Source organism: Octodon degus, unplaced genomic scaffold (assembly GCF_000260255.1).
Source record: "Octodon degus isolate 3935 unplaced genomic scaffold, OctDeg1.0 scaffold00125, whole genome shotgun sequence".
In the NCBI taxonomy this organism is placed as follows: domain Eukaryota; kingdom Metazoa; phylum Chordata; class Mammalia; order Rodentia; family Octodontidae; genus Octodon; species Octodon degus.
The window spans coordinates 8,309,594-8,324,173 of NW_004524701.1; the positions used below are offsets into that span (position 1 = coordinate 8,309,594).

A 14,580-nucleotide genomic window follows, 5' to 3' on the forward strand; every position below is an offset into this window, starting at 1 on the left:
CTCTCTTTCTTTCTTTCTTTCTTTCTTTCTTTCTTTCTTTCTTTCTTTCTTTCTGTGGTACCAGGGATCAAAGTCAGGACCTTGCACTTGCCAGGCAAGCACTTATTCCACTGATCTATCTCCCCAGTCCTCTGTTTTCTTTTCTTTTCTCTCTCTCTCTCTCTCTCTCTCTCTTTCTCTCTCTCTTTCTCTCTCTTTCTTTTTTTGTACTTAGGACAGAGTCTACAGAGTCTCACTGCATAGATGGGACTCAAAGTGATCCTCCTGTTTATAGCCTCCTAAGTGCTGGGATAACAGGTGTGCGCCATGATGCCTAGTCTCAATCACCATCTCAGTGAGCCCCATGGGCAGGGCCGGCACAGCATGCCAGGGATCAAACCCCAGCTGCTGCGTCTGCTTAAGCAGGTGCTTTAATCTGCTAAGCTACTAGATTTTGTTTCTTGATCCATTCTGCCAGTCTGTTTCTTTTAATTGGAAAATTGAGACCATTTACATTAGTGGTTATAATTCATATGTATTGGCTTATATTTCTCATGTTATTTTTCTACTGTTGATTCCCTACTTTTCCTGTGTTTAATTGCTTGCCTGGTTTGTTGGTTTCTTTCTATTGTTTTTCGTGTAATTGTGGTACTTTTGGTCTCTTGCTAGAATATCTGTCAGTATTCTTTCTAGGGACGGTTTGCTGGTCATGAATTTCTTTAGTTGTTCTTTGTCATTAAAGAATTTACTCCATTAATTTTGAAGGAAAATTTTGCAGGGTATAGTAATTTGGGCTGGAAGTTGTTTTCCTTTAGGACTTAAAGTGCTTCACTCAAAGCTTCTTGACCTGATGGTTTGTGTTTGGAAATCTGTGATTCTGATGGGCTTTCCTTTAATGTGAAAGGAAATGTGATCTGTTTCTTTTTCCTAACACCTTTTAGGATGTTGTTCTTGCACTGAATTTCTGGTATCTTGATTACTATATGTCTAGGCATAGATTTATTTTGATTGATGCTATTCGTAATTCTATATGCCTCCCTTCCTATGTGTCATATTCTTTCACCATACTTGGGAAATTTTCTGCTATTACTTCTGCAAATAGTCTTTTTATGTTGTTTGTGTTGACCACTTCTTTTTTCAGTGATACCTATTAGTCTTATGTTGTTCATCTTTGTGTCATCTTGTAGCCATTGAATTATTATCTTGTTTCTTGTGGCCTTTAAGAGATCTTTCCTTTCCTTGTTGCTAGTTGCATTGAAATCGTCAAGGTCTCACAGTCAATCTTCAGTTTCATTCAAATGGTTTCTCCAGATTTTAATGGAATTTTTAATTTCTTGCATATCTCTTTGAATCTGTATATATCTATATATCTATATATCTATCTATATATATCTGTAGATACAAAATAGCATAGATGTACAGATACTTTTTCTTAGTTCAATGAGAAGAAAGTTTTGAACTAATAGTGTTTAGACAAGATATCATGTCTGCATCTTGACTATGAATAACTACTACAAAGACAACAAAATGCAATGTATTAATTATTGTAACTGTTTGATACTAACCTGTTTTGCAACTATCTCATTGCTACTTCTTTCTCAATAAAATTATTTTTAAAAAAGATATAAAAAAGATAAATTCAAGCCTTTTTGTATATTTGGATCCAACTAGGGAATATAATAGTAAGTGAAATAAATCAGATCCATATGTGCAAACATTGTATTATCTCACTAGTGTGAGATCCTGAAATAGTAATTAAAATCTGAAAGGTACTATAGATACTGTGCATGGGAAAGAATGTATTGAATGGGAAGGAAAAACTCAGATGATGAAAAAGACAGGTGGAATAAGGAAACATGATATATTCAGGAACATAAATGGGTTATTTGAATAATTGTACTGCTGAATTCTGTGGTTCCTTTGAAAGGAGCAGTTAATGCTTAATTTTTTTTTCTTTTAACTCTTCTTATTTATTTTTCTGTTGAATTTCTTACAATTTTTTCTTATTGTTTTGTTTCATTGTCTCTTTATTCCAATCTTGTATGTTAATATCTGGCTTCTAATAATTTGAAGATATCACGTATTAGAGCAACTATTGTTGAATCCCTATTACTTTGTTCAGTGAAATTTTGTATCATTTCTAAAGCTATTTTTAATCACTGTTTTGTATTCTTTAAAAAATTAAAAGGAAAATTTGTAAGAATACATGTAAATTTAAGAAAAAAATTAAAAATTCAGGCTGAAGATGTAGAAAAAGTAGCTGTATATCTATGCTATTTTGTATATACAGATATATACATATATGTATATATATATATTTTTTTTTCATTACAAAATGGTCCTTCATTTATATCTCCCTTTTTTGTTTGCTTTTGTCAGAGGTGTGTGTTCCATTGCCATTCATATTGTAGGTGCATGAATTCAGCAGAGTAATCCAATATAGTCCAGTAGTCTAGTCTATAATAGTAGTGGGTTACCTGCATGACTGGCAATGTTAGAAGTTGTTGACTTGAGCCTTTTACAGCTCAGCATATTAATATGGCTTTACTTCTTATACCTCATTTTTATACTTTTGTGCTGGATGGTTAAGACCAAGATAAAGCAAGACCTACATAACAAAAAAAATATAGCTTTTGTATCTGACAAGGTCAGTAAAATCCCCTCAGGATTTACCCTGAAACCATGTACGGCAGTTTGTAGATCTTTTGTCAGTGTTAGCTACCTCGATGAGTCACGGCTATTGCTTGACCAATTTGCTCTCTGTGAGAACCTCAGAGATTGTTTTCTCTCAAGGTGACTCTCCTTAGGCCCACTGTACATCATTGATCCTTTTCCTCTGTGGCCCCATGATCTCCTTGAACAGAAAATTTGGGACATCACTGAGTTACAGGATGTTACAGGTTCTCTTACGTCGAGTCCTCATTGACCTTGAAGGGCTAGGGCCCAGATATTAACTATCCTTGTAGTCCGTCTTTTTCTCTAATTTTTTGGTCTGCAAAATTAAGTCTGAGACTGTATTTTACTCCTTTTTCTTCTCACTTTCTATTTGAATGTTGCTTTTTTTTTTTTTTTTTTTTGGTGGCATCAGGGATCAAACTCAAGATCTTGCACTTGCCAGGCAAGCACTTATTCCACTGAGCTATCTCCCTAGCCCTCATTTTCTGTTTCAGAAAGAACTATTTAGATTATAACAATTCTTGTAAAATTTTGATAGTACTTAGCTACATCAATATTATCAGAGCCACTCTAGGGAGAGTGTTATTTTCGGAAATTTTCTGTATGTTGGAGATTCTTGTTTTGTGTCTGTCCTTAGATAACTTCCTTCTCTACTGATTGAGACTAGGACATTGTTTCCATTTGGAACTTTCCTCTGTCCTTTGTTTGTAGAGCTTTTGTGAGATTATTATTCTTGGAATTCCCAATATTATTACCCAAGGGTGAAAAAGTGGTTGAGCCAGATTTGACATCATAGTTACAGTAATGTGATTAGCCAAATCATAATAATATCAAGCAAAAATTTAGAAATTGACAAAATTTCATAACTAATGGTTTTGTACTTTAGATCATAGGTGCAAAATCTATAGTTATATAACAAAACAGATTGTAAATTGGGAGACTGTATACAAAATTTTTCTACTTGTTAGAGTGGACTTACACTGTGTTCCTCTGGTCAAGCCAATTAGCAGGTTCCAGGTGCTTCCCTTCATATACAGTGATTGGCCCAGCATCTGGATTCCTCTGGCATACTTATCCAGGTTAATGGAGACCTACATGACAAATGCCCTGGAAAGTGTGCTGGATACCTGGATTCATCAAGCAGGCTAGTTCACCTGAATACCTAGTGCCTGTGTGCCAGTGTCTACTGGGCTTTTCCAGGAAAGCTAGGTTCCTCAAGAATTACATTTAACTCAAAAGAAAATTCATAGATGTAAAGGGAAATTCATAGATGTAAAGGCAAAGAATTGAAAACAATTCTTCATGGAGCGGAGCCCAGAAAAAAGCAGGTGTAGCTACTCAGGTTGCTGATAATGTCAACTTCAAACCAAGAATGATTAAAAGAGATAAAGAATGTCACTACATACTTCTTAGGGGGAAATTTCAAGAGGAAGAAATAACAATTGTAAATATATATGCATCAATGTAGGAGTAGCCAACTACATAAGATAAATATTAACAGAGATAAAAAAATCAAATGAGCTCTGTTGTGATTCTGTCCTGTGCATCTGTTCTGTGGAGCAGTACTCATTCACTTCTGTCGATGTTCTCTCTCACCTAAGTGTGCCACCACTTCATGGAAGATTTGATGGATATGGACATGAGCCCCCTGAGGCCCCAGAACTATCTCTTCGGTTGTGAACTAAAGGCTGACAAAGATTGCCACTTTAAGGTGGATAATGATGAAAATGAGCACCAGTTGTCATTAAGAGTGGTCAGTTTAGGGACTAGTGCAAAGGATGAAATGTACATTGTTGAAGCAGAGACTATGAATTATGAAGGCAGTCCAATTAAAATAATACTGGCAACTTTGAAAATGTCTGTATAGCCAACAGTTTCCCTTGGGGGCTTTGAAATTATGCACCTGTTGTCTTTAGGTTGAGGTGTGGTTCAGGGCTAGTGCATATTAGTGGACAGCATTTAGTAGCTATGGAAGAAGATGCAGAGTTAGAAGAGGAAGAAGAAGATATACAATTCTTAAGTATATCTGGAAAGCAATCTGCCCCTGGAGGTGGCAGCAAGGTTCCACAAAAAAAAGTAAAACTCACTACTGATAAAGACAGTGAGGACAATGAGGATGAGGATGATGATTTTAATGATGAAGAAATGGAAGAGAAAGCTCCAGTGAAGAAATTGATATGAGGTACTCCAGCCAAAAGTCAAACCAGAATGAAAAAGACTCAAAACCATCAATGCCAACATAAAAAGGGCAGGAATCCTTCAAGAAACAGGAAAAGTCTCCTAAAACACCTAGTTCTGTAGAAGACATTAAAGGAAAAATGCAAGCAAGTATAGAGAAAGGTGGTTCTCTTCCCAAAGTGGAAGCCAAATTCATCAATTATGTGAGGAATTGCTTCCAGATTACTGACCAGGAGGCTATTCAAGATCTCTGGCAGTGGAGGAAGTCTCTCTCTATTTCTGTCTCTCTCTTTTTTTTTTTGTATTTAGTACAGGGTATGGGTGTACAGGGTCTCACTGCATAGATCAGACTCAGAGTGATCCTCCTATTTACAGCCTCCCAAGTGCTGGGATTACAGGCACACACCACCATGCCCAGTCTCTAATGCCATCTCAGTGCGCCCCGGGGGTGGGACCAGCACAGCAGGCCCTGGGATTGAACCCCTGGCCCCTGCACCTGCCTCAGCAGGTGCTTTAATCTGCTGAGCTATTGGCCAGCTGTCTTTAAGAAAACAGTTTAAAGTTTGTTAAGGTTTTCTGTCTTCTTTCATTTCTGTAACAGTTGGTATCTGGCTATCCTTTTTATAATGCAAAGTGAGAACTTTCTTTACTGTGTTTGATAAATGTTGTCCAGGTGCCATTGCCAAGAATGTGTTGTCTGAAATACCTGTTTAGTTTTTAAAGATGTAACTCCACCCTTTATTTGGTTTTAAGTATGTATGGAATGTTATGATAAGACATAGTAGTGGTGGTCAGACATTGAAATGGTAGGGAGACAAATATACATGTGAAATAAATTCAGTATTTTAATAAAGTAGAAAAAATCAAATGAGCAATAATAAAATTGTAAGGAGGGACTTTAACACATCACTATCACAAAGAGATAGATCAAGTAGGTAATAAATCAGCAAAGAAATAATAGAAGTAAACCAAACTTGTGCAGAAAAGGACTTAGACCTTTAGAGTGTTCCACCCTACAACATCAGAATACATTTTCTTCTCAGCTGCACATGGGACATTCTCCAAAAGCCATGTACTAACATGTGTTATGGGTTCTCAACATAGAAACCAGACCAGAATTCAATATTAAAATTTATGATCCTTTTATTACCAGGCCCAGTACCGCTGGACCATACTCACAGGAGAGGACAAACAGCGAGGAACCTTAGAAGTAGAGAGGTTTTAAAGCTGGTGTTTGGCAAACAAGTTTGTCATTTAACATGGAAGAGTACCTTTAGGGACAGCATGACCATTACTCAGCATACATTCTCTCTGGGAGCATTGTTCTTGTTTAATGGACATCTACGTATATGTGGTCTTGGCTACCACAGCAATACTTTTTGTTGGTTAGCAATACCTTAGTTATTTTGTACAGTTAGAAACATTTTGACCTTTACACTGATGTATTTTGTAGGTCTATTCCGGGAACTGAGTCTATTGATGATTTATGAATGGTACACCAAGCCTCCTTGCAGTCTTAGAAGGAAGCAGGGTCACAGAAAGTTGAACAGAGTAATTTTTTCACATTAGTTTAACATTAACTCATCTCAACATGAAACATCCTTAGGTGAATGCAAAGTAATTTAAATTATTCATTGCGTATTATCTAAACATACTGCAATGAAACTGGAGATTATTGACAAAAGAAATTGCAAAAACACCATAAACACATGAAAATTAAATAACAACCTCCCAAACAACTAGTGGTTCACAGATGAAATTAAAGAAAAAAATTAAACAAAGTTTATAATCACATGAAAATACAGATACAAACTTACCAGAAACTGTGGGATACAATGAAAGGTGTCTTAAGAGGGAAATTTATAAGAATAAATTCACACCTTAGTAAAACAAAACAAGCCCAAATAATTGATCTTATGCTGCACCTCAAGCTCCTAGAAAAAGACCAAGTTAAGCTCAAAGGCAAAAAAAGACAGGAAATCATAAAGATTAGAGAAGAAATTAATGCAATGGAGATGAAGAAAACAATACAAAGAATTAAGAGTTGATTCTTTGAAAGAATAAAATGGATAACCCCTTAGCCAACCTTATCATTAAAAGCAAAGAAAAAATTCAAATTTATGCAATATGGAATGGAAAGGGCAAAATCACTAGATTCTATAAAAATTCAGAAGATTATCAGTATCTACTTCCAAGCACAGAGGAAATGGACAGTTTCCTACATACATATGCATTGTCAAAACTGAGTCAAAAAGATACACAAATTATGAATAACCCAATAACAGAAAATGCAGTTGAAAATGTAATAAAATCTACCCATGAAGAAAAGACCAGGACATGATGGATTCACAGCTGAATTCTACAAGAAATTTAGAGAAGATTTAATGCCAACATTCTTATCTCTTCAGTGAAATTGAAAGGGAAGCAATTTTCCTGAAATCATTCCTGGAGACAAGCATTATTCTGATACCCAAATCAGAGAAGAACCCAACTAAAAAAGAGAAACATAGGCCAATCTCTATAATGAACATAGATTCAAAAATTCTCAATAAAATACTACCAAATAATGCAACACATCATCAAGAAGATTCTATATCACAATCAAGTAGGATTCATCCCAGGAATGTAGAAATGATTTAATATACCCAAATCCAAATATGTAATACACCACATTAACAGAGCCAAAGACAAAAACTACATGATCATCTCAATGGATGCAGAAAAAGATTTGGACAAAGTCCAACACTCATTCATATTCAAAGTCCTGCAGAAAACTGGAATAGATGGTCTATATCTCAACATGGTAAAAGCCATCTATGAGAAACCAACAGCCAACATCATACAAAATGGTTAAAAACTGAAAACCTTCACTTTGAAATCAGGAACAAGACAAGGATGTCCACTATCACCACTCCTGTTCAGTATAGTTCTAAACATTAGCTGGAGCCATTAGATAAAAGAGAAGAATAAGAGGAATAAAGATTGGAAAGGAAGAAATGAAATTATTATTATTTGCAGATGACATGATACTCTCCTGAGAAGACCCAAAACTCCACCAAGAGACTTATAAATTTCATAACCAAATTCAGTAGTGCAGCAGGATACAAAGTCAATCGTCAAAAATCAATAGCAGTTTTGTACAAAAACAATAAATGCACTGAAAGATAAATTAGGGAAACCACAGGTCTTACAATAAGATCCAAAACAAGGAAATACTTTGTAATTAATCTAACAAAGGAAGGAAAAGATTTATACAGTTAAAATTAAAGTACTCTGAGAACAGAGATTGAAGAGCATTTCCGAAAATGGAAGGATATTCCTTGCTTGGCAATAGGAAGAATCAACATTGTCAAAATGACCATACTTCCAAAATTGTTACACAGATTCAGTGCAATCCTGACTAAAACACCTTTCACATGCTTCACTGATCTGGAGAAAATATTCCTTAAATTTATCAGAATGAATGAACTTGTTCAAAAGGAAGAAATTACTGAGATGAGAAGAACCTAGCATAGCAAAAACAATCCTGAGCATCAAAGCAAAGGCAGGAGGCATCACAACCGCAAACTTGGAATTAAACTACAAAGCAGCTGTGATAGAATCAGCATGGTACAGGCAAAAAAAAAAAAATAGACCTGAAAATCAGTGGAACAGATTGAAAGATGCTGACACAACTAAAAACACACTCAGCCACCTTATTTTTGACAAAGGGGCCAAACACATTAACGAACAGAAAAACAGCTTCTTTAATAAATGGTGCTGGAAAATCTGGCTTTCCACATCTCAAAACAATGACTAGATCCAAATCTTCATCATGGTCTGAACTACAGTAAAAATGGATCAAAGATTTAAACATTAAAATCAAAACACTAAATCTGAAGAAAAATGTATGTAGAAATCTTAAAGACATAGTGGTAGACAAAGACTTTATGAAACAATCTAAACTTTGAAGGAAATACTTCAACTAATCAACAACGGGCATCTCATCTGTTTGAAAAATTTCTACACATCAAAAGAAATCACCAACAGAGTATAAAGAAAGCCCATAAACTGAGAAAAAATTATAGCCAACTGTCCCTCTAATAAAGACCTTCTATCTAGAACATATAATTTTTTTTAAAACTCAGGCCCCCAAAATTCAAACACCCAATGCACAATGGGCATTTGAGAATACACACTTCTCAGATAAAAAAACACAAATAGCAAATAAACATGAAAAAATGTTTAGCATCATTGGTCATTTAAAAATGCAAATTAAAGCAACACTGAGATTCCATTCCTCCCAAGAAAGAATGGCTGTCATCAAGAAGTCAACCAATAACAAATACTGAAGGAGCTGTGAGGTAAAAGAAACCTTTCTCCACTGTTGGTGAGAGTGCAGACTGGTATAACCTCTGGAAATCAGTGTAGAGATTCCTCAAAAAGCTAGAATTGGTAATTCCATTCAACCCAGTAATTCTGGGTATTTTTCTTGAAGAACTGAAAACATCATACCATAGTGATATTTGTGCACACATGTTTATAGCTGTGCAATTTGTCATAGCTAATTTTTTTTTGCAGGAATTTTATTTTTTTTATTTTAGTTTTGTGTGTGTATGCCAGATTTCTTTTTTTTTTTTTATTTTCATGGCTTTATTATGATTTTTTATAGATTGTTCATTGTAAATAATTTATAAACTTAAATGAATATAATAATAAAAATTGTCCAAAATAAAAATGGAGAATTTACAGATCAGTCATATAATAGTTCACTCTGTCTCAAAATCAAGAAACTTATATTCATATAATTAGAATTCTCAAAGTAGAAAGAGGTACGCAATAAATATTTAAGGATTTAAAATTTCTGGATTTAATTGAACTTATAACACCACATTTCCAAGAAAAGTGAACCTTTTGCACAAGAAATTTGAATAAAATCATACCCCGATACACAAAAATGAAATTGTCCAAAACTTAGTGTAAAGAAAAAAATCATTAAATCATATACGTAAAACAAATTAGCTATGGAAGAACAAAATTAAATAGCATCTTATTCCACATTAGAAAGAGAAAAGAAAAAAAAGACGAAGTGTGTAAGAAACTAGAATAATTAAAGGACTGAAGGAAAGGAGAAAAACAGATCTGTCCTCTTTGAATTTTATATTTAGCAAACATACCTTTGAAAACTAAAAGTAAAATATTTTCTAGGTTTACAAACTCAGTATTTTAATACCTCCAGACGTAGCATATAGGAAATAACAAAGACCATAATTCAGAAGGCAAAAGAAGTTGCTGTATGCTGCTGGATGAACAATAAAGAGCTCTCAAAATGATAGTTATACAGGACTATGTAAAATATATTAGATGAACCCATTTAAAAGGTCATTAAAGATTTTTATGAAATGGTATCAATCTATTTCAGGTTATACACTTTTTTTTCATACACACACATATGTGTATGACCTGACAATCTTATATCAGGTTATACACACATTTTTTCATACACACACATATTTATGTGTGTGTGTGTATAAAAGATAGGGAAGAAGTAATATAAATTCAATAGGAAATGGAAATATACTTTTTAAAGTTTCTAATACTACGAGAAAATATCATACTATGTCTTTTAAAGAGATTGTAAGTCAAATATACAATAAAAATCTTAAAACAAAAATTAAGATTAAGCAATATTCAGAAAACTAAATACTAATTAATTAAAAATTTAATGTTTCAAAACAATTGAACTAAGAAAAAGTTTTCATGATAGTAAAGAATTACTAAGAATAAAACATAAGATAAATACTGGAATGACAAATAAATGACCATCACTTCTAACAGTTTGGGGATAGGATATTGCACAAAGTTCTAGTGTGTCATGGACATGGATAATGTCCATAACACTTGCTGGTGACCAGGTGTCACTTGTGGGACTGAGCTACTGCTACTTCCTTGTCATCCACCCTGTAGACCCAGACAGAATCATACAAAAGAACAACTGAAAGACTGCTTTTGTATACCTTATTCTCCTGTGTTTAATTGCTGCTGTATACAAAAGAATAACTGAAAGACTGCTTTTGTATACCTTATTCTCCTGTTTAATTGTTTGCCCTATTTGGTGGGTTATTTCCATTCTCATTCATGGAGTTGTCATTTTGCTCCCTCTGTGGAACATCTTTTAGTAGTCTGTGTAGGTTTGGTTTTGTCATCATGAAATTTTTAAGTTGTTCTTTGTCATGGAAGTATTTCACTTCTCCATTATACTTGAAAGAGAGTTTTGCAGAGTATATCAGTTTGGGTTGCAATTTGTTTTCTTGCAAGACTTGAAGTATTTTGCTCCATGCTCTTCTTGACTTGATGGTTTGTGAAGAGAAATCTGCTGTTGTCCTGATGGGTTTTCCTTTAAATGTGATCTGTTTCTTTTCTTTAGTGGCTCTTAGTATAGTGTTCCTGTGCTGAATTTCTGGGATCTTGATTATTATATGTCTGGGTGTGTTTTTAATTAGATTGATGTTATTTTGAGTTGTGTATGCTTCAGTTACTAAATGTCAGATAGTTTCCCTATATTTGGGAACTTTTCTGCATTTCTGCCCATATTCTTTTTATATCATTTATATTGACTCCTTCTCATTGATGCCTATTAGTCTCACGTTGTTCATCTTTGCATCGTCTTGCAGGTATTGAATGATTTTTTTCCTGCATCCTAGTTGTTTTAAGAGATCTTTTCTTACTTTTTCACTAGCTGCAATGGTGTCTTTAAAGTTTGAAAATCTATTCTCACTTTCATTCAAACAGTTTTGCCAGCTTGTGATTGAGGTTTTAAATTCCTGTATATTACTTTGGTTCTGCTTCAAGCAGTCTATTTATTTCCTATATTGCTTATTCAAGGATTCCATCATTTTTATAGTTTGCTCTATTTTTTTCAGTATCTTCTTTAGAAATACTTAGTACTTCTTTCATTATAGTTATCATTTTTTTTTCTCTGAATGCCCTCAGGCATGGTTTGTCTGGCTGGAGTGTTGTGGGAGTCGAACTATAGCAACCTGAGGCTCACAGCTTTGTGGAAGCAGCCACTTAAAGAACTGAGCTATGGCCAGGCCCATCATTTCTTTTTTTACTTGAGAAGTTATTTCTGATCTGATTTCCTCTATACCTTTCTGCAGTTGTTTCTTTACTTCCAATGCTATTATTTCAGAGGTTTCAGGTGTGTGATTTCCAATTTCCTCTATGCTAGTGTCTTCTACATTTGTTCTGGTGGTCTTGGGGCCTGAGACTGCATTTTGTTTCTTCTCTTTGTCATTTTCTACAGCACTATCTTCTGACCTTTGGTGTAGAGTTTAGATAGCGTTATTACCTTAGCACCAGGTCTGGATCTACCAAGTTCAAAATCATCCAGGTGGGTGTGGGTTGGATCTGGTTGCTGTGCTCTTCTTCCTGTTGCAGCCTTTGGAGTTGAACTCTCTGTGCCACTCTGGCAAGATGTTCTGTTCCTGTATCAGCTGGGTGAGTCTTGCCTCTAGCCTCTTTGCAGGGTGTTCTGCTGTAGGTTCCATGCTGGGCCTGCACTCTGGGTCGAATGAGGATCTGGCAGACCCCTGGTGTTCTCAGTCACATGCCAGGCCTGGGCTCTGGGTCTAATGAGGATCCAGTGGGCCCTGGGCAGTCTTACTCGCATCCCAGGCCTGCGTTGTGGGTTGAATGAGGATCCAGCAGGCCCTGGGCTGTCTCATTCACATGGGGGCCTGGGCTCTGGGTTGATTAAGGATCCGGTGGCCCCAGGTGGTCTCACTCATTTGCCAGGCCTGCGCTCTGGGTCGAATCTGTCATAGCTAAATCTTAGAAGGAACCCAGATGTCTGTCAACTGAGGAATGAATAAAAAAAGATGTGGTACTTTTACATGATGAAGCATTATTCAGCTATAAAAAAGAATAAATTTCAGACTTTTATCCGTAAATGAGTGCAATTCAAGACCATACTCTTAAGTGAAATGTCAGACCCACATGCACAAACATCACATTGCCTCTCTAATGTAAGGATATGAAAGAGTAAGCAAAATCTGAAAGGTACAATAGATACTGTGCAAAGGAATGAACTTGTTCAAAAGGAAGAAATTACTAAGATGAGAAGAAAAGAAGTAAAGAGATATATTTATATATATAAGCAGAATTGTTTGGATAATTGTACTGTGGATTTCTGTTGGTCTACAGAAAGGAGCAGTTATTTATTTATTTATTTATTTTGAGGGCTTTTTTTTTTTTTTTTTTTTGGGTGGAACCGGGGATTGAACTCAGGCCCTTGCGCTTGCCAGGGAAGCACTTATTCCACTGAGCCACCTCCCCAGCCCCTCATTTTTCTTTTTTTTCCCTCTTACCTCTTAATTTCTTATAACATTTTTTCTTTTTTTCCTAATTTTGCATGCCTATAACTGGTAATGTGAACAACTAATTTGAAGACAACATTATGTGATACAACAAATATTGTCAAATTCATATTATTTTTAGTGAAATTCTATTTCATTTCTATTTTTTCTTTTTATTACTATTTTGTATTTATTTAAAAACAGATTTCATTTCTCAGAGTGTTCTACATATATAGGAAGTATATATATTATTGGCTTGTTGTTTTCCTCTGTTTTATCTGTCATTGTGGGAAGCCCCATCTCATGAAAGATATAGAAAAAATTTGTTTTTCTTCCCCTTCTTTAATGTAATACAGAGGATACTAGTAGAAACTATATACATTAATCTCCCTAAATTCTGGAGATTAGTCATAATGTTAGGTGTTGTGCCTTATAAAAATACTGTAGAAAGATTAATGCTTGTAGGGCTGGCCAGATAGCTCAGCAGACTAAAGTGCCTGCTTAGGCAGAGCACAGCAGCTGGGGTTCAATCCCCGGCTTGCCATGCTGGCCTCACCCCCAGGGCTCTCTGAGGAGACTGAGACTGGGTGTGGTGGAGCGAGTCTCTAATCTCAGTGCTTGGGAGGCTAGAAACAGGAGAATCACTACGAATGTGATCTACATAGTGGGACCCTGTAGACCCTATACTAAATACATTAAAAAAAAAAAGAATAATGTTCGGAAGGCAAGTAGATAACAATATTATTTGTCATTAATACCTTAATGTGAATTTTTTAACATAAAATTTTAAGATCAATTATTTAAGGTTATGCTGTCACAGGAATAGAGGGAAAAATAGTGCTTGTTTTAGTTACAGCAACATTTATTGAGTGTTCACATTATACTAAGCATTCATCATACATTAACACCTAAGTGGAGCCTCAAAATAGGGAGCACAAGACAGACTGAGAATCACATGAAAATAGTTGCCTAGAAATAAGCAGATAAGCTTTATCCTTGCAGATGAAACCACTAAAGATGAGCTGCTGCTCTGGGTAAGTTATTTGTTTCTGCCTTCATCAACTACAAGTACTTGTCATTCCACAAAGGTCTTTATCATTCCATAAATTTTTAAAATATAATATACATCCTTATCCTAAGCATTATAAGGTATAATCATATTATTTTTGTTTCACATTCCAGAATATATCTTGTAAAACTCCTAAAAAGGAATGGAATCATTATTTATCACTGAAAATTGCTATTTTTTAAAATGTATTTAGGGGGCTGGAGAGATGGCTCAGTGGTCTAAAGCACCTACTTAGAACAAGCTTGGCAAAAGCATCAGGGACTGCGGTTCAATCCCCCAGCACCACATGCCAGCCAGCCCTGCCCCCTGGTGGGCTGAGCTGGACTCTCTCTCTCTCTCTCT

General features: G+C 35.2%; 1 protein-coding gene and 1 pseudogene across 1 annotated transcript in view; both read left to right on the forward strand.

The window, feature by feature from the left end:
- The window catches only part of LOC101584331 (ATP-binding cassette sub-family G member 2), a 209,682-nt gene that overhangs the window by 7,955 nt on the left and 187,147 nt on the right, over nt 1-14,580 (forward strand). The window lies entirely within an intron of this gene.
- Nucleotides 4,271-14,580, forward strand: part of LOC101583952 — a 52,869-nt pseudogene continuing 42,559 nt past the window's right edge.